Source organism: Paralichthys olivaceus, chromosome 5 (assembly GCF_024713975.1).
Source record: "Paralichthys olivaceus isolate ysfri-2021 chromosome 5, ASM2471397v2, whole genome shotgun sequence".
In the NCBI taxonomy this organism is placed as follows: Eukaryota; Metazoa; Chordata; class Actinopteri; order Pleuronectiformes; family Paralichthyidae; genus Paralichthys; species Paralichthys olivaceus.
The window spans coordinates 12723072-12745407 of NC_091097.1; the positions used below are offsets into that span (position 1 = coordinate 12723072).

Sequence of the window (22336 nt, forward strand, 5' to 3'; positions counted from 1 at the left end):
AACTCGTAGGTCAACAAGGGTCAGCAAGAGGATTTGGATAATGATGAGGCTCAAAAAAAAGATGGAGCATGGTGAAAGAGAGATGGTAGAATAAGGGGAGCCACTGGGAACAGAAAGGATGGGGCCATTGAAGAGAGAGAAGGTGCAAAGGCTAAGACTTGTAATGACAGACCCCCTGATTACATTGTTGCACAAATAAACAGGCCCTCTGCAGGCTCCCTGGAGTCCAGCTGCGGCACAGGACAGGAAAGCTTTCATTTCAGGGGGCGGAGGTCGAGCCAGGCAAGTGATGGGATGGGGCCTGGTTGTCTACCCACGCATTTTTCTCACATCTCCATCAGCAAGTCGGTGAACAACATCTCAATTTAGAAGCTTGTTGATTATATACCATTTCCTGCACCTACAGGCTTCCGAGAAAGGCCATCAGCATGTGGATTAATAACTGTCAGTCTCAGTGGAAGGAGGAGCTGCATATAGGTTAAAAAGAGAGGGTAAATAATGCTGGATATCTGTTTTTTGATGATGATGATGAGGGGGCCATCTGTATGGGGTCAGATAAGTGTTAGAGGAAAGAGGCTGAGAGAGAGAAGGTTCAGAGGCCCTCCAGCCACATCTGCAATCTTCTTTCCTTCACCTCAGACCATTACAGAGTCCTGGTCCTCTCTTCTTTCTGTGCCCTGCAGCTATAAAGGCCCACATCAAGGCATGCCCTTACAAATGTATGCCCCCCCATTAAGGGGCCATCATCAGATAAACAAGATAAACAAGTCCAATTCCTGGCAGGACTGATCAAAGGGCTCAATGTTAAGCCCATGGCCAATTTCAAGTATGAAAAAAATCAAACACAGATGAGATCACATGGAAATGGAGGAGGCTAATCCATTGTCCCTTTATGGGCACAGAAAACAGAAGGGACATTGAAGGGGAGGGGGATGGAAATGTTTTAAACGGGGGGGGGTTAAGGTTGCAGATAGATACTTTCTCAAGTGCAATCTAAGTTCCACCTGCATCTGATCACCAATACACATCACGAAAAATACATCAAGACAAAAAGGATTTGAAGGTAGTACCAAAGGCTCCACTTCAAGATGTTAAAATCATTTTGACCATCATAGCTGCAAAGACTTGGCTACAAGGATGATACAATTGCATCCCTCTACTTTCTATGGATTTACCTGTCAGATAATTGCGTCAACAGGACCAAAAATTTGCTTGAGTGGTATTTCATCAATCTTTTTCCAAAGATCTTGTGTCATCTTTCCCTTGTAAATCACCCCTTCCCCGAATGCTCGACCTTTTCACATGTCAAACTGAATAAATTAAAGTTGAAAGACAAAATCTTGCCAAGAACGCATACATGGATTCTTTTCAGATTTATTTTAAAAATTATACTCAAGACATCCACATAGTTTTATGTGAAAAGCAACATCAGGTGTAATAATAGTTTGTATGATGAAAAACAATTAACAAAATGAATATTGGTTAATTAGAATGTCTTCATGGGGTGTCAAGGTAGGACAGATGCCTGCTTTTGTGGGAGAAAAGGATAATTCAACTAGCTCTCTCTCAAGAGGGTCATATTGAATTGTAATCAAAAGATTATCCCAGAATAATCAAAGGGACCCCCCATGGGACCACCCACAGAGAGTAGAGAGACACATGAGGCTGGCCACATGCTCTTTTTACTAGGAGCTCCATGGTGTGTCCAGGACAGGAATGAGGGAAAACTACACAGTGTTTTTTCCCCAACATTTTCAAAGGCAGGGGTCCGTTTCTTGTGAATGACATCCTCATGTATTGGTGGCATAGATCTCATCTTAAGAATAAACACTTTTTCAGTGTAGGGTTCCTCTCATTGGCTCAAATCTATCATTTCAGAGCACATCAGACATATTTAATTCTACATTATAATTAGGTCATGCTCCCACAGCATAGATCAATGTTTGGGTTGCTGGCTTATCACATAATGGCAATAAGAAGCTGCAAGTAAGTAGTGGCTTTATTCTCAAATGATCCTGATAATGACAGGCCCAATCTAAATTTAGCTCTCGTCTCCATGACTGTCGTAGCTGGAAGGGAGAACTATAAACAAGGCTGGTAGAGCTTAGACAAGCATGTGATGGCTGCGCTGTACGAACCATGGGGGTGAGGGGGGTTGTGTGTGCACCACATGACGTTTACATACAAGGCCACAAACACTAGTTGATGCTTGTGGTTCATCTCAGAGCTTTGACTGACAAAAAATTGTATTAGATGAGTGCAGGGGTGAACAGTTCCTGTAATGACACTGTGGGGTATTTACCTGCAGTTTTTGCAATTTATCACCTGAGTTACAAAATAAAATGTCTCTTTAGATCCTTTAGACTCAGGGATAAATCCAGAGAGTTGAGACTGCTGCACTGTGAGCAAGAGGCACACCTTTCTCTCTATCTATTCTGTTCAGACCCGATCACAAGTGGACAGCTCTACTACGTCAGTTCACGCCTGGCTTTAGAATGTGTCACAGCCTGTTGTAAATGTGTTTGTGTGTGTTAGTGATTGAGAGAAAGAGAGTGAGGCCAGGAGAGGATGAGTGAATCATTGTGCTACATGCAACTCTACAGTGAAATTAATAAATCTATGTATGGGAAACTGATAAGCGAAACAATACTTTTGCTTCACTATAAAACTGTGGCAGTTAAGAGATGGAAACATTTGCTTTCACACTGCTAAAAGAATATGGCCACATGAGCTTAAATGCATCTAGGGTATTTTCACAGATGTAATTATTTTTGCCGGAACACCTGAGATGCATGTTATGGCCAGGCATGAACAGAACCAATGGCTGTCAGGAAAAACTTGAGCAGCACTTTGTTACCCAGAAGAGGGATTTGCACTGTCTCCATAACAGTTTCAACTATTCTCTCAATTTTGCACATTTATCATAAATGGTCCAGACTTGGTTTTGCCCTGAACTGGTATTCATCACAGTCCTACTTATACAGCTTTCCGATTGAGGAGATATTTTGCAATAGGGTAAAATCTGTTGTCAAGGGAACAATTTAGCTTGTGCTTGGGGTGAGATAAGTAAAGGTTTGCACATCAAGAAAAACTTTCCTTTTCTTCTCAGTCTGGGGTGTTGGGTGGAGGTGCTTGCGGTCAGTGGTGGGCATCGGATAGACAGACCCCACCCAATATCTTAAATCCTGGCTAATTAAAGGACCATGAGTCATCCATAGAGATTTGATGGGTTCAAAGAGACCTGGGTGTCCTCTGCTGTAATTTGAAATTACTGATTTCTGTTATTAATTATACATCTTAAGTGCCTTTGATGAAAGCTGCAGACTATTCTTGATCAAGACGACATCATGTCTGGAGTAAAAAAAAAAAAGACTTAAGAAAGCAAAGAAGCCTCAATGAATCAGATGTTCTGGGAAAAATCAGCTGGTCCCGTTTCATTGTATCATTATTGTATTTTTGTCTTGCTTTTTTGTTTGTTTTTTTCCGTTAAAACACCCACATCTGATGTCAGTGCACCACTGTCATTTCAAGAGTAGTCTTGGGAGCTGAGCAGGGATTGTGATTGAACTCCGAGAGCTGCCCCGAAGCTGCACTTTGAGGAAGAAACCGCACAACCACAGATAATGCTTTACAGTCTGCTAGTCTCAACTACTGTCATCAGATTTTCACTCTGTAAGATGCCAAAAAATATTGTCATCCCGGTTTTCCTCCGGAGCAAAGAGCTCCGCGTTGATGTAAAACTGAAGACAAGCTTAAGAAGTGTACATAACTCACTGATCACAGAAACTGAAATTGACGTCGTCTTTATTAATCCCTGAGACCTGGGAAAGGTTGTACATGAATGCACCCATTTAACAAAAGAAACTTGATTTAACCTGGTGCAACTAGCAGAATGATCTTTTAAGAGCTTCTCTATAGCTGTTTTCAGACATGAACTGCGGATGATGTCCACATTTTTTTGCAGACTTTTCCTCCAAGTTCCCATTTTCTACAGCGACCTCTACATGTTTAGCAACTCTTTTTTATCCTTAGATGTTTGCATTATTTTACTTTTTTTTTTACATTGCTAGAAACATAATCAACGCACGCTCTGAATGATGTCTCACCTGGGCTCAATTGGACATTCTTTTCAGTTTTTACTCGGAACCGGCAGACATTTTTGTTCTCACATACAGCCCCTACAGATAATTTCAGGAGAATATCCAGAGTTCAGTGCATGTCTCATCTTCAAAATGTCCATGTGGAAACTAAAATAAAGAGGCAACAGTGAGAGTTCTGGACAGACAGACTCTTCTCACATTGTCCTCACTGTTGGGATCATCCGGGCAGCCTTTGTGGAAGACAAAAAACAAAAGCATTTCTTTGAGCACACAATAAAAACAAAACCACCTCCATTGAATTGGTTGAAGACGAGGAAGGCACGAGATGCAAGTTCAAACACTGAGAGAGTCTCTCGCTCGTCTACTTTCCACTAGTGTAAAGACTTTTCAGGAGACAGGGGAAGGCATGTCTCTTTCATCCCTCACCACAGACAAACAGACATATAAAAACATCCATGTTGAAAAGTGGCAATAGTCCTTTTAATTCCAGACAAAACCAATGTGAAGAACTTAATTATAGAACGGGGGCAACCCATCCCCTTTGAAAATTACACTTACAGTAAGACCTTTGAAGCAAATACATCCTTTATCCTATTTTTTTCTTTTGTTCAATGCTTTGTCTCTTGTAAAGCATGCCATTGACTACTGTGGTTTCTAGTGGCTCTCAGTCTTTTCTCGTCTGTCTCCATCTTTGTCAGGCATCTGCTCATCAAAGGCTCACTATTGGACAAACACTAGAGGGCAAAAAAACTTGAAAGCCCATTTAATGTGTTGATTTTTAACACATTTTTTACATAATCAATTACCAGTCCCAGATTTGCATTCAAAGAGTTTACACAAAATAATCAAACATCAAAGCCATTGCTTTTGCAGCATATTAATCATTTACAATAACTTGCTATCAAATAAATACAATACATGTCAGAGGGGAAAGTATTAAGACACCACATTTGTTGTGGATGTTGTTTTTATTGCCTTTTGTTGACTGAAGTTGTAACACTGCGGTGATGTTCTTAAAAAGCCACAACTGTTGCTACAAATGAGCCAGGTGCTCCTTCCAAAACTGCTCCAAGTTGCCAGCTGCCAAAAGAAAGAACACAATCATCTATCAACTGTTTAATCAACACAAACATGTGGGAAATAATCCAACTGCACTTGGAACAACCTCAAAAGTGCAGTGCAATCCCATGACATAATGGCCATAAATGAAAAACAGACATCAACAGACATTTTGTTTGATAAGGATGCTGTTAATTCCATTCTGTTGTACGTGGATGTCTGATACAAGTTAAAGATTTCCTCTGTATTAGCTCATTAGTTTCTCCCCATAAAGCTCAAAATCTCCACCTGAAGCCAACGTAGTAAACCGCGGGAAAGTAAAAGAGGTGCATGCATTGGGGCTCTTGTTTCACTCTCATCTTTCTCTCAGGCAGGCATAGTGGATGTTCTGCCAGGTCTATGCTGAGGTGTTGGGTTCGGTAGTAAATCAGCTTGGTCTCCCATGATCAAACACTTGTCGTTATTTCCCGCGCTTTCATGTAATCTCATAAAAGGCAGACTGCTCTGATGGACTGAGCTCGCCTGCCAAGTCAGTCAGGCCTCCTAAACTGGCACCTCAGTGTGCGTGGCTCCGATGGTTTGTTTCAAAACTCAGGGTTTAACGACAGCGTGAGGAGCATCCTTACGTCATTGTGCTACACATTAAGTGTACTACCTTTTTCTTCATTCATCACTGAGATGGACCCAAGTAATGTACATGGCCTCGTTTCACATGGATTGGACAGTATATATATATTTTTTTTTTATGCAACACTTCATTAAGATCACTAGAAACAACTAGACCTGTGTTATATATTTTTTGGACTTGTGAACTTATATTACTTACATCAAACCGAGAGAAATCTCCAATTTCATTCAAGGTTACAGGAAATGTAGTTTTGGTCGCCTTTTAATTGCATCATATCAGCTTTCCCATTGCTTTGCCTGTCTCTGCGATAACCACCAGGGAAAACAAATTGCTAGCCAGTTAACAGTTTTTATCTTCCACTGTTTGTATTGGTCACTTGTAATCAATCGTGATTCTTCATTGCAGTCTGCTGCGTCAACATGAATAAAACTATATTACCTCATCTGTGACTATGATTTGCCCGGTAATAGTGATAAAGACAACTCCTGTGATCCCACACTGCATCAAGACATCATGAAACTAGGTCTTTGGTGAGCAAAGGCTTGAGAACTTTACATTGAGTAAATATTATCGGAAAACGTGCCATTTAGTTCCAGTAAAACATAAAAACTCCGAATGAAAAATAGGTGGCAAGAAGAGATGACGCATCTTTGTGGAAGACTAGTAAAATGTCCAAAACTGCTGCAACTCAGAATGAAAGAAACAAACATCAAAGTCAATAGACTCGCTGTTTGATCTCCCCAAGTTTTGCCTCTCTTTTTAACATTTCTCTGGCCCGTTTATACTCTGGTCTTCATTATCCTCCTCTGCCCTTAAAATAATTTAAAATCTATTAGGGTCTGACATGCGAATAAGGCTGACAGGGGAATACAGCCTTTCAGCTATAGAATAAGACAGATCTGTGCAGTGACCCCTCAGAACAACATTTACAAGCCAATATCACTTTATCTCCTACCAAATTACAAATCATATGTGGGATCTGGCGTCGCTTTGAACGACAGTGCTGAAATGGATGTTTTCCTCTTAACCTCCGGGGAGGTTTATGGCTTGCTTTTTGACAAATGGGCAAGAGCGACATACAATGCTTACACACAGACACAGAGTCCCTTCTTAAAATAAAATAAATCGATAACCATAAAAGGCAGCTGTGTTGGATCACTGCACATTAGGAATAAAATTGGGATTTTGGCTGCTGTGTAAAGGCTTTTCAAAAATGGAGCAGGCCGCACACCAAACTGATGAATGGATGGTGGAAGCTGGTGTGGTCAGGATGTATCAAACATGTGCTGGTAAGCCAATAAAGATCAGGAATACTGGCAGCTGCAGGATAACTCATTCACAGCTTTTTGACTTCTGGCCAGCTTAGGCAGGACTGAGAGACCATCAACATTACAGGTCCTCCACTGAAACATTTTCCATGGAATTAAGTAAGAAAACTGTGCCCGTGGTAATAACAGAATGTGCTTTGTATTTGTGTATGAGTGTTGTTTTTGTGTTTTTAGGTGGTAGTAAGTCAGCATGTGTTTGTTTGCGTGTGTGTGTTTGTGTGAAGCCTCAGAGAGACAAGGCCACTTGTGCCCATGGCGTCTGGTAGAGCTCGTGACTGCGCCTGTTTAACTCCACTAACAGAACACTGTTCCACAAAGCCCATCACGCAACCCACAGATGTCCCACAGAACAGACAGGACTGCACCGCAACCAACGAGAAGCAGTAATAACCCCCCAGCCCCCACACACACACACACACACACACACACACACACACTGCGGTCCAGTCAGCTGGGCTGAATCTTCTTCACAACATTAACTGTGGCTTTAAACATGGTGAATTTTTTTTTTTTTCTCATTTAAGTTGCAGATGAGCATAACTGAGTATTGCATCCAACAGTGAAGGTGAATAGAATTTTGTTTGCACAGCTGTAATAATTACATAAAATAAATCAATAATATGTAACGGACACAGCGCCAAATTTTTCATAGACATTTCCACACTAGAAAGCAGTTTCAGAATCACTGGAAATTGATCAAGTCATTAGTTAAGCTAAAATACAAAGCAGGAACATTTCTTATGAAAGACGTAGTACATAAAAAATTGTCTGGTTTAACTGTAATGCATAAAGATTGTTATTTGGTTTAAAAAAACAGCACAAAAGTCGAGGCTGTATTTATGGGGTAATTGCACAATAAATGCCTTGCATTTATAAATGCCTTGCAACAGTGCAAGATATTATAAATGATAAATAAATTAATCATTATTAAGTAAATTACATGGTACTATAATATGTTTATAAATAACTGTGGTGTTAAGAAGCATTACTGAGATTACATAAAAGATTTGGGGAATTTTTGTGCTTTGGATTGAACACATAATTGCAGTGATGTAAGTTTTACATTGAACAATATGGAAAATAATATGGAGAGTTGATTGACTGAATGCTCTCCATCATCACATATGTGAAAAGTTCCTCTATAAAACAATTGATTTGGCTTAGAGACTTAAAAGCAGTATGAACGAATATTGATGAATGAATTCTTGTTAGTCTGAAAGACTCTCTCTGGGAATGGAGCAAAAATTTTAGCGAAATCTGCATGTCTTTTGGTGTCTTTACATTCAGAGTTAGTCTGCTCGAGTTGCCTGGGGCTGCCATGCAACATGGGCTCTGACTTCAAAGCCTCCAAAGAAAATATATAAATACAAAACCATTAGCCAGCTTGTTTTCTTTAGTTAACATTTCAAACATACTGTGGAGTAGATCATGTTTTCAGTCCCCTTCCCTGTAACTAGAATGCTGATGTTGTTTTTCGGAGGGACCTGGGGCAAACTGCACTGGCCCAGCTGGAAAGTCTTCAGCACCCTTTAAAAAAAAGTGTGCACAAACACAACCGAGTCAGGCAGAAAACAACCTCCTTTGGATTGCGTGGACATAACTGCCAACTGCCTGCTAGGATACAATTTACATTTGGCCCTCAGCACAGTGGAGCCACAAGCATAGGTTTCAATGTCAGCAACGGGTTAAACATACAGTATACAAACCCATAGGGTAGTAGCCTCACTGAGGAGAACGAACAGTCGACGCTGCCGAAATACATTGTTATATCGGACATACCATGTGTGTGTGTATTTGAAGGGGGCGTTGGTAAAACCCATTTTTATTAGAGACGCTAAGACGTTTATAAACAGAGTCACTTGACACAGTGAACTTAAGATTTGAGGGTGATCCTCTGTGTAGACAGATTACCACTTCATTAAACAAACCAAGACCTCAAAGAGTAACAAGCCCTTGGATACGCATACCATTGGGAGAGCGAGCAACCCGGATCCTCCAACCACATGAGACAGTAAAAGGCTGTCTATCCCAGAGGTTATTACAATTCCAAACATTTATTGGAAGGAAATCAAAAAATGCTTGTCTTTTTTGTCTTCCTTCTTATTTCTGCCCACAAAATTACATTCAAGCAATAAAAATGTTTATATGTTAGGTAAATAAGTGCTTGGGAATAGCACTTTAGGGGCTATTTTTAAAACCATTCTGAGCTGAAATAACACCATAAAAAGACACATGAATCAGTAAAAATAATACTTGGAAGAAAAAAAAAATAAAGCCCTGCTCTGTTTTTTTTAAGTAGCTATTATAAAGGCACCGGCAGCTGTCAGCAGAACAATACAGCACGACGAGTTTGACTGACCATAAAGGCATAATAAGGCACTGGCTTCAGCAGTATGAAAGCATGCATGGGAAAACTCAGTAATAAAAAGTGAGAAAAGATACTTGGATTATGGTTCTATCAGCTAACATTGAAGGAGAGACCAGTCAGGACATCTATCTTCTTAAGTCCAATCATTCAATAAAGCCTAGTTCTACTCTCAGTTAATGGAAAAATATGACATTGAAAACAGGAATAGTTTGACATTTACACTTGTTCACTTTCTTGCCGAAATTAAGATGAGAAGATTAATAATACTAACAACAGTTCAGTAAAAGTGAAGCTAAACGCCGCAGCTGGTTAGCTTAGCATAAAAAATTTGAAAAAATTAAATAGCTAGCCTCTGTCACATGTATGCATTGCTTCAATGCTTGAAGTTGGGCGTGCCTGATGCTTGGTGATGGCGTAATCGCCATAACGACAATGTCAACAAAAGTGAAAGGTAAGACCAGGGATTTAATTTCTTGGACAGGCAATGAGGTCAACTTTGACTGACAGTAAAGGTGCTTAAAATCATGAACACCGGTAAATTTCAGCACAATTGGGTCCAGTCTTTTTCCAACGTTTTTCACATATGAAGAACGCAGCAGGAGATTATCTGCAACAACATGGACATCTCCAGAGTGTTCAGGCAGGAGTTAAGTGCATGTCTGAAAGCAGCTTATGTGGTAACAATGTTTTACATTCTTTGCTGGTTGAGAAAACCCAGTCAATGGTATTGTCTACCAGGTGAATGCAGTTGACTGTGTCGTTCAAAGCAGAAGTTGCATTAAGAGCAGTTGTATAAGTAGCAAAAGTGATGCGTTTTAAAACGCATTTAATAGCTTTGTGTGGATGTACTCTCACTAATTAACAAATTGTTTGCTGTATGCTACACTAAGCTAATTTGCTACTATCACTAGCTTTACAATTACCCAATAGTCACAAATGCTTTGTAATTATAATCATGTCGTCCTACATACGACAAGTCACCAGATTTATTACAACACCTTACAACACCTTTTCACAGAACTGCATGAGTCTAATTCTCATGTAACCAGTTTTTGGTCAGTCGAACCAGTCTGGACATTGAACCTCTGATCCAATCAGAGACAAGAAACAGACAAGCAGTGACACGGTGACACCACCGCAGAGGAAAAACAGACCTGTGCTCACTTCAAAGAGCCTGAGGGATGCTTTTAAAAATCACACCCGCAATAAACTGCAACAGGAGTTCATCTCTTTTCCATGACATGAAAGGGAATTTCAAAGTTACATCTCATCGAGTAGTCCCCCTCTCTCTGTCCCAACTCTAGTCCTAAACAAAGTTCCTATCAGTGATGGACTGGTGGCGCTGCGGTTCTTTATGTGGGAGGTGTTACCATGGGAGCAGCCAAATTATTTACATTTCAAAGACAGAGGACAACACGATGCTGTTTAATGTAAGGACGGAAGAAATAGCAGGCCTTAATTTTAAAATGGTGCTACTCACAAATCACTGTAGCGACTTAATATAATGTCTATGCATGAGGGGCTGAACCTTTGGTGGCTTTCATCCTGTTACCCCTGGACTAAAATGACAGAAGTTAAAATGATAAATATCTCATGGAAACCAGCGGAGTTGATCTTGGCAAGGGACTAAATTACATACCAGAGAAAGAGCTGAAACCCTCCTCCCCCACATGACTAATTGAAGTAATTACAGACAGGACATGAAAGAGGTGCCCTGCCCTGTCAACTAAATGAGTGCATTATATCAACTCTTCACTTACTCCAACAGGATAAACATGAAAACAAAACAAAAAAATGCCAGCAGAGGTATAAAATTACACACAATGTGAACAGAACAAAAGAGAAGGAAAAAAAATGGAAAACTTTTAGATCATCATTCGTCACCTGGAGGAAGTTGACCAGCAGGTTGTCAAACTCTGACATGAAAAGTATTCTAAGAGGTCAGATCACAGAAAGAAGAGACAATATAGGGCCGGAAATACTGACACATGCTGTCATGTTAGTTTCAGAGACCAGGTTTTTACTTTACAAACAGAGCTGCTCCATGAAAGGGAGGACGGTGGCACAGAAGACAGGTGCAGGTCGAGAAGGTGACAGCTGACAAAGACTGCAGTCGAGAGCTTTGAGTGAAATTATAGCTGCATCTTGAGCAGTTGCAGCTCCCTCCTGAGGTGGCTGTTAGAAACAGCATTGGCTGCTTCACACGTTCTCAGTTAGGTTCAGAAATATGACAAAAAATAGGTAATTGTTAATAAACTACTAAAGAGTTTATTTAAATCAAAGGGCTGCAGAATTTTTCTCCAGATGTGGTTATTCCCTCCTTCACAGCTACCTGAGCACTTGAGATTAGGCGTCAACAATAAAAATGTCATGAATGTACACAACCTTTCATTTGAGGATGTTGTGAAGATGTGTCATTGTGTCATTCTTACAACAAACTCCAAGTAACTATGCTGATTATAGTTTGTTTTATATACTTGTGTAATGAATATTATATCTTTAAAACCTTGAGTTCAAAAACCAGATGCAGTTTTAGAATGAGAACATCCCATGGCCTTTCAAGACCTGGTTTATTATTTTCCACCAGGCAGCTGGTACCATGTGATTATATTATATTAATTGAAGGGATTTAGTGTGATGTCGCATAGCCACACCTGCATCAATGCTGTCTGTATGCATCAATAACTAAACTAAACTAAACATGACATCAATAAGGGTTAAACTGCATTCATTTTGTGTCACAGGTGTGATTTAGTCCCATAGGAAAGGGAATATGACGCCCTGAGTCACGAGGACTGAAAACCAGTGGAAGATTTAACTCAAAATGATAAATTAATTAAATTGAATCAGTTTTTAACTATATATATTTCTTAGTTTTACAACTGAAATATCAAACACAGGAGCAGCCTGTAAACAGTGCTGTGAATCAGACCATTAAGATCATAAAGACAGGCTCTGCTCATTTCACCCTGTTCCATTTGATATTCACTTGTCGATCATCTAAAATAGATATAAGCACTTCTGTTTCCACAAATTTAATCAACAAACTGTTATGGTAAATGTACACAAGAAGTTATATTTTTGACACTTAAATGCAAACTCTAAAGCTTGTCACTTCCTCATTTTGTACTGCCTTTTAATCGAATGTAGATAAATCTAACCCCATGGTACAAATTTATTATAAAATGATTTCAACAGAGTCTAATTTGGGTGTAAAACGAAGAGCAACAACACATAGCAAGACCAGAGGTCTGACCGACCATCATTCATTTTTGCATTCATTTTTACCCAGGCACATTCCATGGTTTCCTTTGATTCGCACTCGTCATATTTGGCACTCACGCTGTGTTGAAAGAGAAATTAGAGGTAAAGATGACAAAAGCATTCTGCAAATTACAAGGCTTTGTGTTTACTATTCTGAGCTCGGACATGACATTCTGTTCAGCGGCATGCAAGTCTTTCGGCTTTTTTTTCTTATCTTCAGGAAAAAGAAAGAAAGTTTTAAAAAAAAGAAAATACCGCAGCCGAGTGGAAGTACAGAGTGAAAAAATAGGAAGGCCGTAATTATAGCTGAAGATGAAGAGTGAGTCCCCATCGGGAACACTCATCTGCTCATCTTCATTTGTCCCTCACATGAAAACGCGGCCAACTCTGGACTTGTTTAGCAGAACATGTCAACTGTCATTCCAGTAATGACTATATATGCTGATGTAAGAGTGTTTGGCCCTTAATGCCATCCTCTGATGACTTCGAATCAACTTGGGCTGGATTGAAAGAAAACTTGAGCTTTGTAACACCATTCTGAGAGGTAATCAGCTGAGACAGCGGTTTTGGCTCATGAGCTCAATGCAGCCGGAATATTTACAGTTATTTACATTCAAATGCCTGTGAGAATGGCTATTATCTGTGCATTGTTTTTCAATGTCTGCCATTTGGACATAGATGAAAATGGACTGTCATGTTGACTAAATACTTGTTTCAAAGATAAAAGATCATCCGCAGAAAAAAAGATGTCTGCAGAGGATAACAAAACTTTGACGTCTTGGATTTATTCCAAAGTTTTTCTAATTAATGTCAACGTCATCCTGTAGGAAGTAGTAATCTCTCTTTCGTTCTCTGTCTTTTGAACTGTCACAGCAAAACCAGGAGCAAAACCTTTGAATCAGTAGAATCACAATAACACCAATTTGATATGAAAACTCTGATATTAATAGTTGAATATCCATTGTTATAAAAAAAATTAATAATCAAGTGACTGTGACAGTGACACTAATTAGTTAATAGTTAAATGTAGGTGTCCACTTGTATGATAAAATGAAACTACTACTTTTTTAGGTTAATTGGTGTGGAGCTTTAGGGGTGTTGTTAGATAGATTTTGATACAACAATTTCCCTGTTTCCCAGTCTTTGTGCTAACCTAAGCTAATTGGCAGCTGTCTGATGTTGAGTTTTTAATGGTGCCACAATCAATTTTCTAGAATATACTAGAAAGCTCATGAAAGTATTTTAAACTAGAGGGACGCTTGAAGAGTGCCAACCTCTGCTATGGCTAACGTACACCTCACCATTTTACAAAGAGTGGAAAAAAAATCCTCAGTCCACCGGTTTCACCCGCATCTGCTCCAAAATTGAATAGATTCTTTCTCATCCCTGTGAAAAGTTTCCTGGAAATGGGTTTGGTAGTTTTTGAGAAATCTTGCTGACAGACAGACAAACAAAAGACAATGGAAACATACCCTCCTTGATGTAGGTAAAAATTTCAAACTACTCCTTTAACAATCTGAGGTCGTATTCATCAGGTTGGTGTCTAATTAAGTGTTCTTTTGAATCAACAAAAAGAAAAAAAATGTGACACCAGGAAGCAGACTGATGATGGAGACTTAATTAACAGCCATTCACAAGTCTTCACAGTTCAAATATCATAGTTTTACAGCTTTGATCAGGAAGTCATACCCTTGACCTCTGCCATATGTGTGTGAGCAAAGTGCACATACACAAACTAAGATCCCTGAGCATCATTATTTTTCCCTTCAGGCTCAACCTCCTGTTCTCAAGTGGATATCAAAGGCCTGCATTTACAGTTATCTCTGCCTGGCTGCGCCACGGAAGTAATCACTGCAGGTCAGGGGTCAGTGCTCTGGCCCAAGACAGAAACACAACTGACTGACGTCTACTTCAAAGGAAAGCGATCCTCTGGAAGACTGTTGTTCTAGCTCTGGATATCATAATCGGGAGGGTGGGAAGGGACAGTATGGAGAGAGAGCTGGGGAGTGTGTTGTCGGGATGGGTGGAGGGCAGGGGGGGGTGTCTCTGAGGAGAAGAAGAAGATTGAAAGACTACCTTTGAATAATTAGAATCAAAGAACGGGCTCAAGTTTGGTCTGCTTAACCTCTGTAACAGAAACAGAGAAACAAGACAAAAACATAATTTTATTCTGTCCTGTTATTCCTCTGGTAGGCGAAACCAAAAACCATGTCAAACATAATGGAAAATATTTGAGGTCTTCTTTTATTAACCAAGAACAGCTTTGATGTTTGACGTCTTTATTTGTTTTAGAAGAAGAAAGGGAAGGGGCGATATGGCATGCAAGCAATCGTTTTTTGTAGAGAGCACACAAAAAAGGGGGGAGGAATGAATGATATGAGTGCAAAATCAAACTTGTTCATTTTACATAATCAATTAAACATGATTATCGGCCCTTTCAAGAGCACCAAGATCAAAGACCAGTAGAAAATGATCAAAGTGGTAGCATTTCTTTGGAGCACTAACCCTTTTTCTGCTACTGTGTTCTGCTTCGCTACAGATTTGACGAAATGACAAAAGTCTGGTTTGCAGTAGTTTGTATTTTACCATCTATATTGATGCTGCAAAGAAGGCTGACTTATGACCAGAGTAAAATATCTTGTCATATATAAATGTGAATTGTGATTTGTTATATCTTGACTTAGTAAAAAATTTTGGAAAATGCAAATCCAGGACTGAGTCTGCTGACTGTCTTCAATGTTGTGGCTCTCAGAGGGAACATAAAACAGCTCTGTTATTGTAGAGTACGAAATATCCACACTACTTTTATTAGGTTCTACTTATCTATTTCTGATAGTTGTGACAATCAACCGGTAAACTGTGGAGCAGAGTAGGTGACTTTCACCACCTCAATTTGAGTCGTAATGAGGCAAAATGGATGAATAAACAAAAAGTGTAAACAAATTATTATTCCAGTAGGTTTAATGTGGATGAGATTCACATCTCTACACAGCCACTCTTATTCTACATGTCTGCAAAGCTGGAAAATAAAGTTGGTGCATTTTGACCCGAAGCTATGTGAGTAAGTCCAAAATAGCAGCTATCAAAGGCACAAACCACAGGCCGACTTAAATCCATGAGTTCAGCGACTAGACACTTCAAATGCAAAGAAACAGTATGAAAAGGAGCCTCTTCATGTTGCTGGGTGTGAAAACAGGTGGAGGGGGGCAAGACAGAATCTTTCATGGACATCCTGTCAAGAGCCAAGGGCGTGGGTGGAGCAGCATCACAGCAAATGCAAGAAAAGTCAGCGTTTCAGGGTGGTCAGCGGGAATGGGTACAGAGGGTCAGAGACAGTGTGTGAACTATTCTACACCAGGCCACACCATCCCATCTTGTCACTGCATCCTTGTTGGCTTCGCGTTTCCTAACTGGTGTGTGTGGGGGGGGGTCATCACCCCTAAATGACAAGTCTGAGCCACAGACACGTTGCTCTGTTAGCTCTGCATTGGATTAGAGGAAGAGGAAAGCTTAAAAGCCAAAATATAATACAAAATTTGCTCATTTGACCCTCTCTGACTCTCTCCACTCTTTGACTGCATTCTGCCCTGGAAAATGTGATGAGGAAAATATGGAGCCTATTGGAAGGGTTCTGAGAAAACAAAATTGTGCACTGCGGACTGTGCTTTGTTTAGGTCTAGTGTGTGTTATCTGCATTTACAAGCTCATTTCCTTACTTGTCCACTTCCAATTAATGCTGTTGCTCCAGTATTCGCTGCAATTCACCAAGAGGTCAGTAACGAGGTGGCACTTAATCAATTGGAGTGAATGGAGTTTAATTGCAAAAATAATAATTTACACCTGCATCTAGAAAAAAAGATCCACATTTTATTTCAATTTTGACAAATAAAGTATAAATTATATTAAAATATAATAATGTCCCTTTGTTTTTTTTTACAGGGAGGGCAATTTAATGATTGTGACAGGACAACCTTCCTCAAAGGAAAGTATGAAGGACCAGGGGGATTGTAAATAAAGTAGCGTATGGTGTGTGACATCACAAATACTTACAGAAGGGTATTTCACTATTGAAAATATAGAAATCTAATATAATCAAAATATATAAATTGTTGCTATTCCTTATATCAAAAACATAAAGAAAATTGGCACACTTTTTTTCATCCCACATAATTAGGGGCTTCAGCTAATAGACCCCCCATTCACTCTAAACCTTGCCAGTGCCTGCCATTGTCACTGCATAAAAGTAGTTGTTCTTCTTCGTCTTCTTCATTTGGTTTATTGCCGTCAAGGTGCCTCACCGCCATAGTTTTAAATATTGCATTTTGCAATGAGCAATTAAAAAATTGGTCTCCAATTAAATGTAATCTTGGAAGCAGTTTATACGACAGACACTCGGAATGCTTTATAGGAGCAAACAACCTGACACGGAAACAAGAGAAATTTTGGTATGTTCTAACAAGATCAACAAGTCACATCAGATCATCTGCTGGATAAACCTGTGAAAATAACATAGACTGCAGAAGACTTTGGTGTTACCTTAGTGTAAACAGTCTTACACAATGCATTACAGAAGCACAAGAGAGAAGAAATTTGATCTAAAGCCCAAGAGGTGGTCTGTTTAGTTTGTAACAACTCACACACATCCACATCCATTCACATGCATAGACATACTGCTGAATCATGCCAAAAAGGCTATTTGATTTGCGTAAAACCCGGGAGAAGTGACGTCCCATCCAACAGGATTCACACGCTCCCCGCTCTCCAGTACAAAGGGACAGAACAACAATATTATGGTGTCCACTGAGTGCCTACCCCCCAGTAAAAACATTTCTGTGAGAGTGGGCTTGACCGACCTCCTCTCCCGTATAAAAACACAAAGCCGAGTGTATTCTGACAGCTGCTGCCTGGGTGCCCTGCAGAGAACAGAAGAAGAGCTTTGAAGATCTTGACCTTCTGGAACAATAAACGTCCATCATCAAACGCTCTCCTGAGACAGACTGCTGACCCACAGAACCAAGTGCCTGCTTGTGATAATTCATATCAAACTGTAGGGATCACTGTGTCCCTGTATATGTGTCTTTGTTTCATGCTTTTAGGGGCAAAGATGTTGTGGATCTAGACATGTGACTGACAACATGTGGAGTAGAGTTTACTACACTGCTATATGAATCCTACCACCCTCTAATGCTTATGTATGATGACATAATCTCTATTATGATGTGGTTTCAGCATCATAGTGTATCCATGTCTGCAAGAAAATTGTCTCCTTTAAGTTGAGCATTACTCAGTTTGAATCATCCTGGATGTTAAAACCTTTTTCACACACTGAAATTGACTACAGGCACATCATTACATCAATACTAATCAGCATTTGGAAAATGAAGTGCAGTTGGTGCTGAGAGAAAAACAGCCAAGCCCGACAGGTACTTTTTTTGTGTCTGAACCACACCTGAACCTGATTTGTTAGAATAGATAGCCCAGCCAAAACTGGACCAGACCCCAACCGAAAGTCATTCCAAAAACAATTTCCAAAGCGCACCCAACTCATTGGGTACGACAGCCTCAAGTATCCATACTCTAGTGCAAAAAGGATACCATTGACAACAATCAGAGCCCACTTCTCCCTAAAATGTGAACTTTTTATTTCACCATCTTCAGTAAAAGATCATTTGGAGTAAACGTCAACTCAAACAAATAGTTTCACAGTTGGAAAAAGCCGTGATTTGTGGACTTGTCAATAGTTAGACAAGAAGATTGACATCATTCTCATGTAAGCACAAATAAATATGCATCCGCGAGCGCATGGGTAACTTAGCTTAGCCCAAAGGCTGGAAACAGACTGGAGACAAAATCTGCTAACCAGAACATTTGTAGCTTGCTTATTAACAAGTTGTATCTTGTAATACAAATATGTCAAACTTCTCCTTTTAAGATCAGCTAATAAAGCAGAATTAATAACAGATGAATACTATGGTGGTATTATCTTGAAAATTTGAAATACCTTTCTACACAAGGCCTCTGTAGTATCTGTAATGGGATCAGAGGGGTTGAAGGGTAAAATGGCTCATCTGAATTGTCTTCAAATGTAGGCACACCCGTGTGCAATATGGAGCTTTGTGTGGCTTCAAGGTCAAGGCAAGACCTCTTTCCCTTTGATGGCAAAAGGAGGAAGTGCTGCTATTTACCACCTTGAGAAATAGGCCAGGTGGTGTTTTTTTTGCACATAGTGAAACACAAACCCAAAACATGAAAGCAGAGCACAAACAAACCTGCTGATGGGGACGAACTTTAGGAAACACTTTTATTGATTTCCAGCTCCCATGCTCTTTCAGTGTACACAAACTGTTACACTCTCATTCACTCGGCTTTAGTGATGAAAAGAGATAAAACAAGCCTTTTATCTTATATAACCTTACATTAGGATAACTGGCAAAAGGTGTTGCAGGGCAGAGATGCCAGCTGGGTTCTCCTGTTCAATACGCAGGGGTACGAAGGCCCCTTGTCTCTGTCCACATGTTAATCTTTACAGGGCACTCAAGGAAGTGGCGTTGACAGCCTAGATTTGAGGTCAAGAGAGGGCCAGGGGTCAAGCACTTCCTGCAGACATGAAAGCACATCCAAGCACACCTTGCTCTTGGTATCTGTCGTCCGCCCCCCTGACCATCTGTACCTACATAATCTGGGGCTCATCGGGCCTAAACAAAAGCCATGTGTTAATTACCTTTGAAGGTGTAATGACTTCAGGGCTGCAGCCGATCTTCATCTGGTTTCAAAGCAAGGGCCAGAGAACAGGTTACGCTTCAGACACGTTACAGTTGTCCTGTACCTGCCCGCCATGCTTTCATTTTGGAGGGATAACGAAACCTCTTGGTTTGCCTAAGAATCGTCACCCGTATCGAATTCAGAGGTACAAAACTGGTTCCCTCTCACTTTTGAGTCCTAAACAAGTAAATTAGGGCGAAAGTTCTGACATGTGAGAATTGGGCCTACACCTGTCCTCCAGATGTGAGGCCATTCACTTTGGTGGAATCTCGGTTTTACTTTCCATCATAATTGTGTTTGCACTCCACACTATTAGCAATATGACTAGTTGGTGGTAGCACCTAGTATTTAATTTTAAGGACCTATGGTAAAGAGAAAAAAAACTTTTATGCTGTAATTTTTTTTCTGATACAAGGAATGTGCATTATTAAGCGATAAAAACAAGATAGCAATGAACAAAAGGTGTTGGTAACAATGTGCTCATTAGTCATCACAAAAACAAGATGATGAGTCCTGATGACGGACCTTCCAGCACTCTTTGTGAGTAAACTCTGAGTAACACTTTCTTCTTCTGACCACCCTCTTCCTGACACAGAAGAAAGGGAAGTGGGTGCAGTATGTTCTCAAACAGATATGTTACCTTGTTTTGAATAAATGTTTCCACTGGCTGACCACAAGTGACCTTAAAAGTAAAGATGAGATCTTTGCGGGAAGACACCCAGATTTCAATGGCTTAGGTGGCTTTGTAGGAAGTAGTACTCTACCTCGATTAAACTGGCTTCAATACATCTCAGTCCATGTTTCTAATTAGATCACACGATTATAATTATACCTACCAGTGTTTGTAAGAGGATATGTGCTGTATGCATCGGAATACATCAAAGAGCAGTGCGGACTTGGCAGCCACATGAGTTATGTACTGTCAATCCCACTTCAGCCTCTTGAAGATATGCAGTCATTCTCTACATCCTCTCAGCTGAGAATAAGCAAACAAACTCTATAATCCTTTGAAAAGCTGTTTTTTTCTTTTGAGAATCCTAAACTCTAGTTTCCAGTCAGGGGGCCCCCCAGACACCTCTTGATCCTCAGGGCATCTACGGGAGAGTCTGTATGATGTGGGAAGGAGAGCCCTTCTGAGCTCCTGACCTACAGGTAAAGACAGACAGTGGTCCTGTGATGCTGGCGCTCTGCAGAGAGGCAGTGCTGCCAGCCAAAGAGGTTGGTTATAAATATCCACCTCACACGACACTTTCCTCCGTTTCCTCCAAAAGCAAACACTTCAGATTCTGCCTTGTAATTTATCACTGGGCTCTCTCCCCCGCGGAGGGAAAATCAAGGGAAGGGAAAATTTGACTTGAAAGATTGCAGTGTGTTCATTTGCTTTTATTTTCCATGTTTCACTTTGTCTCATCATGTTGCATGTTAATATTTATTAAACTCCATCTGGTTTCAAAAGCATCGCAAAGTACACTGTATTAGAGAATCTGAAAATGGAACTCGGCTTCAGAAAGACTCTTTTTTTCTCCAAAATGACACTTGACAGTTAGTGTACTGTTAGTGTACTGTTAACTTTAAGTACTAATACTGTATGTGTGACGCACAAGCTAATGTGTGTCTCAGATGTGTGTTTCTTTTATTTCGAGACGAAGGGTGTAAAAGCAAAGATGATTTCGGATTACTGGGAGAAAATTCCCAGGCCTGGATCAGCCTGTGGAAAGTAATCAAGTAGCACACTGATGTCACTCTGATGAAAGGCGGGCCTGTCAGACAGTTGGCGACTATGGGTGCTCTTTGGCATGGGCAACAGCCTGCTATACACCAAAATATGACATCAAAGCAGGTACCAGGCCAGGATAAGAGGCTGGCACTGATCATTGTCTTCTTCGATTACAGTAGCCTCATCTTCTTGCTGAGAGGATAAAAGAAAACGTCTGCTTGGTGTTAAGAGAGTGTCAAAAATAATGAGGCACATACCATGCGCTTACGGTGTCCCAGTGGCTCAATGGACTGAAGCACATACCATGTACTCACAACAGTGAGGGCCGACTTCCCGGACATGGATTAAAACTAGTCCAAGACTACGAAGTGGATATTTCTGCCTTAAGTCTGGGAATAGTTTTAATCCCTGTATAACATCTCTTTATTCTTCATGTTATTGTTCTTTATAAAACCACAATAGAACTAAAATCTTTAAAAATGGCAATTCTAAACTCTACTCACATTCCTTCTTTAAAGTCTACATTCTCAAGAACAGTTTCAAATACAGCTGTCTCTCATAATTGAATAATGAACATGTTTTACAACAGGGTGTGGACTTCAAAAGAATTTCCCCATAGAGACTTCCAGGTTAAAGGACAGAAAATGAATAATGTGTTGTGGTTCCACTGTCATGACCTGTAATAAGGAGTTTTCAATGTCTTTTGGCAAATCTGTGGCATAAATAAACATTTCCGAGACAAAAAGACTAAATTCTTCTTCTGTCTGTGTGGAGATGAGAGTGGGCGCAGCAGGAAGGAGGGCTGCCGCCTCTCTGATGATAATAATAGCAGGTCTCAGATGGTAATTGGTCTACGCTCCCTCCTCTGTCGCTACCTTACAGAGGGCATTGCAAAGGGTGATTCAGGCGCTAGGTATGAATGGAAAACTCCAATGCCGCACACACACACACGGGTACCTCAAACAGCAGGTCCACCTCACTCATCCTACTGTGAACCGACACATTCCTGCACATGCATAACATGCATGTACCCACATCCTGACAGACACAAACATCCATCCTGCTTATTATGAATGATGAGAAAAGTGTTTACAGGCCACAGCAGCTATG

General features: G+C 40.3%; 2 long non-coding RNA genes across 2 annotated transcripts in view; both read right to left on the reverse strand.

Annotated features, from left to right (window-relative positions):
- The window catches only part of LOC109638671 (uncharacterized), a 48596-nt gene that overhangs the window by 9465 nt on the left and 16795 nt on the right, over positions 1-22336 (reverse strand). The window lies entirely within an intron of this gene.
- Positions 5050-6367, reverse strand: LOC138407689 (uncharacterized). The gene is made up of 3 exons (XR_011241019.1): positions 6226-6367; positions 5986-6089; positions 5050-5180 (listed from the first exon to the last, which is right to left on the reverse strand). It is a non-coding gene; the product is annotated as an uncharacterized lncRNA (long non-coding RNA).